At 44.0% G+C, this 4,084-nt stretch overlaps 1 pseudogene; it reads right to left on the reverse strand.

Annotated features, from left to right (window-relative positions):
* LOC102765063 overlaps positions 1-4,084 on the reverse strand; it is a 140,664-nt pseudogene that overhangs the window by 112,715 nt on the left and 23,865 nt on the right.

Genomic DNA, 4,084 nt, shown 5'->3' on the forward strand with positions numbered 1-4,084 from the left:
TGCCCAAATCCCTGGTTTTGTTTTTTCTACCTTTCCAGGGGAGTTCTGCCCTTCCCGGCTGCAAACCATCTCACCAGCTGAGCAATTTCGTCAATTCGGAGTGGGTGTTATTAGTTTCAGCTGCTCACTCCATTTGCTCCAGGACACGACCTGGGACGCGTCTGCCTATATCGCCGCCATCTTCCTCTGGAGCATTTAAGTGTAAATAAATATTTTGTTTGAAGAGGTCCCTTAAGAAAGATGAGTGCTTCTTTTAAGGCTGGAGCTTCCAGATGGTGTGGTAGGTGAGTGAGGTTGAAGAAGTAGACGGAGACCAAGAACAAATATCTTTTAATTACCACTAAACCTGTTCATCACTGAAATTCTTCCTCCTCTAACCATGGTTGTCTAGTAAATTCTTAGTGCTGGATTATCTCCCAAAATCCTTTGCATGATAGGAACATCCTTGAATGGCCAGAGAGATTTAACAATGTTCTAGGAAGTGTCATGTCTTTTGCATCTGCCACTGAGGGTCCCAACCTCCCTGCACTCACAGCACTTTAGAGATCTTAGGGATGACAGGTCCAGAGCCATCAGAATCAAAATGAAACTTGAGATGCTGCATCCAGCAGACATTCTGGGATATTAAGTAAAGCAGGCAGCTGGAATTTTGTAGAGCTTATTGGAGCTAAGCCAAGCCTCATTAGCAATACCATGATAAATGTCATTTCAGTTAAATGCACTCTGATTATGTGTGTAACACCCAGAAACAAGTCCTCAGTGTAGAGTCTCATTGGAGAGATTGGGTCAGGGAGGGGGGAAGCTGAGAATACTCCAATGAAGGACAGAAGCAAGAATCAAGATGCGACACAAAACCTAAAAGAGATGCTGAACCTTCTCTTAGCTGCATTGTGTTGACAGAATTGTCTACCTCCTTGGTAAGGAGAAAATTATAAGTGAATATCAGGAAGTAACTGTGGCAAGCTGCCGGGGTCCAACCCCAGCAGGTCCAGGGGTTCCCAAAGGTGTAGACAGAGTCGGCGAAGAAGGAATGACATGGAGACAGTGTTCAGTTGATCAGCAGCCTAGCCAGGATCTCCAGCCAAGTTCTGGTCTGGATCTCCAGAGAAGTTCTGCCGTTTATTGTCTTGTTACATCCGTATTTATACCAGTTGATTTTAATCCTGTCAGAGGTGACCTTGGTTAAAACACACAGCGCTAAGGGGAGCAAACATATTAAGAACAGTATGCTATATACGCCAGGTCCCTTGAAACATATGCTGTGCAGATGTTTCTTTCCTGCAGCAACTGTGTCAAGCAGCAAGGATGGACCGGCTTCCAGCAGCAAGCTGAACGATTACCCCTGAAGATAGCCAAATCCTAATCTCAGGATCTGTGATTATTACTCTATATGGCAAAAGAGACTTTGAAGATGTGATAAAATAAGGATCATAATATGGGAGGATGGGCCCTAAGTGTAATCACAAGGGTCCTTGTAAGACAGAGGCTAGAGGATCAAAAGAAAGAGCAGGTCATGTGACAATGGAAGTAGAGTTTGGAATGATGTGGCCACAGACCAAGGCTCTAGAATCTAGAAGCGACAAAGAACAGAGTCTCCCCTGGATCCTCCAGAAGGAACCAGCCTGCTCAAACCTTGATGTTAGTCTCTGGAGCTATAAAAGACTAAACTTGTGTGTTTTAAGTCACTAAGTTTGTGGTGATTTGTTACAGTGGCAGCAGGCAACTAAAATATCAATCATATAAATGTTTATTGTATATGGTATGCTTAAGTTAGCTAAACAGAAAACTGCAGCTCTCATTTCTCAGTGTAGATTCAGTATTACTCATTAACTCCCAATTTTAGTATCTTCATAAAATTTTAAATCAACAAATTCTATCTAGATTTATAGTAGAGTATAGAGATCTATGGAGGATATAAACCTACCCACTGTAGCAGTCAAGGCCAACCCTGCTGACAAGAGGATGAAAGAGCACTGTCAGACCCTTTTCTATAAGGGTCACCAACGGGACAGCAGAGCCCAGTCCCTTTCCCAGCTCCCGTCTGACCACACCACCAAGGATGTCATGGGACCCTGGAACTTAGAAGCTGTTTAACAAGAGTCCCAAAGAGGCCAGCAGTGAGAGACAGTTTAATGTAATAGGACAATAGCAGACGCACAGGCATTTGATTCCTCGCTCCACAAGGACCCGCTATATATTCTGAGCTTCCATTTCATTTTAAAATTAGAAATTACAACATTTGTTATTGAATAGCTTTCTTATGTGGATAAAATCAGATTATGGAAATAAGACCCTAGCATGGTAACTATGACTGTTGTTATTAATAACAAAAAATTAATTTCCCAAGCCCATATAGAATGTTACTGTCAGGAAGAGGACTATTTCCCATGTCTATATATGATGCCTCTTCAGTTCACCAAACCTATCACCATTTCAGGATTGCCCTGGGGCTCCTATGCATGTCACCTTCTGTCAGTTTTTCTGGCCGCTTCCCATAAATGCTGCCTGGACAGACCTCAGTTCATTGTGCCAACATTTGAATGACACCAGCTGCATGACGTGTGGGGGGTGACTCCAGCTGGGCTAGGGAAGGGAGTCACTGGGTGAGCCAAACAATGCCCCTTCCACAAGGAAATTATATTTTAGTGTGTCTAGACAAGAACAATAATGACACTTATGGTGTAGAGTAAGTGGAGAGCCATAAGAGGGGCAAAGCAAGGCCACAACACCGGTTCACAGGCATATGAAAGCTTCAGTAGGGGTCCCTAAAGAGAGCTGTGATTTACACAAGCCCTGGAGATGCCTAGGGCCGTGACAGATGGTAAAGGGATGAGGAAGAAGTGGGAACATCTGGGGCCTGCTTAGACAAGGGCAAGCAGTCTGCCATTGTGGCACTTAGGGACACAGTAGACATGCTTAACACTACTTGCCTCAAAATGCAAACACCATTCCTCATTCAGCAGAGTGCTGCTTTATTCTTTATAGACAATGCAGGGTACTGAGAACCAATGCTCAGCCCCTTTTCTTCCTCTAGGTATAACCAACAAGTAAATTTAGAGCTGATTTTTACTATTATGAGGAATACCTTTGGCTGCTTTTCTTAGTTAAACAATTGTAGAGCCAGTAGGTGTCCACTGGCATGAAGAAAATCCAGGAGAGACACTTTTCAGACTGAAGGAAGGCAGCCCCAGGATTCCCTTGGTGTAGTTCTGTAGCGGGGGCATGCCAATTTCAGGGAAGCCTGGACCCTTGCTCCCCAATTCTGGAAATCAGAGAAGCAGATCAATGTAGGATAGGGGACTCTGTGCTTTTTTGCCAGGAAAGAAGCCAAGGACTCCAACGGTAAGTTTACAAGAGGGGATGGGGTTTGTGCTTATCATCAGAGCTCAGCCAAGGGCCTGAGGATCATGGGAAAGAACTTGTCCCAGCAAAACAGGGGCCTACTGCTCAAGGCCCCTCCAACCCACAAAGCCAGTGCAGTGCAGCATTCGGCACAAATGCTTGGGGATGTGACCATGATATTTCATTGAGACATAACCAGGAAGTCCAGGCTGGGAGTTCCCCCAGCAGAGGAGAAGCATCCATCAGACAGTGTGGGACCACTCTTCTGGGTGACAACTACTTTATTCTGAGTATAGAAGCAGCTGTGCTGGGCATCTTGGAGAAACAGAAGAGTATCTATCACATTGGTGCCAGCTGGCCAAAAAGGTCCTGCCATTTTCACAGGTGTTCATTGTTCAATCACAGATTTCATTATGCCGATACATATGTGCATGCCAGTATCAATGTCATCATTTCACAGGGGGGAATTCCTAGCAGAGACCCTGGCTGCTAAGCATGCATGTCCAGCCACCCAGCTCTGACATGCTTTCTGATGAGGACATTGATGAACAAGTACTTGTTAAAGATCATAAAAATCTATGTAGATTATATTAAATTTGTAAGTAAAGGCCTTGTCAATTTATCTCATTTATATTCAATTTTAGATAACGGTCCCTTTCCTCCACAGTTTCCTGTCACATATTATTTTTTAATCAGGTAATTTCACATCAAATGACACAGATGTGGAAGAAAGCAGATAAGT

Source organism: Myotis davidii, unplaced genomic scaffold, assembly GCF_000327345.1.
Source record: "Myotis davidii unplaced genomic scaffold, ASM32734v1 scaffold47, whole genome shotgun sequence".
NCBI classification, from domain to species: Eukaryota; Metazoa; Chordata; class Mammalia; order Chiroptera; family Vespertilionidae; genus Myotis; species Myotis davidii.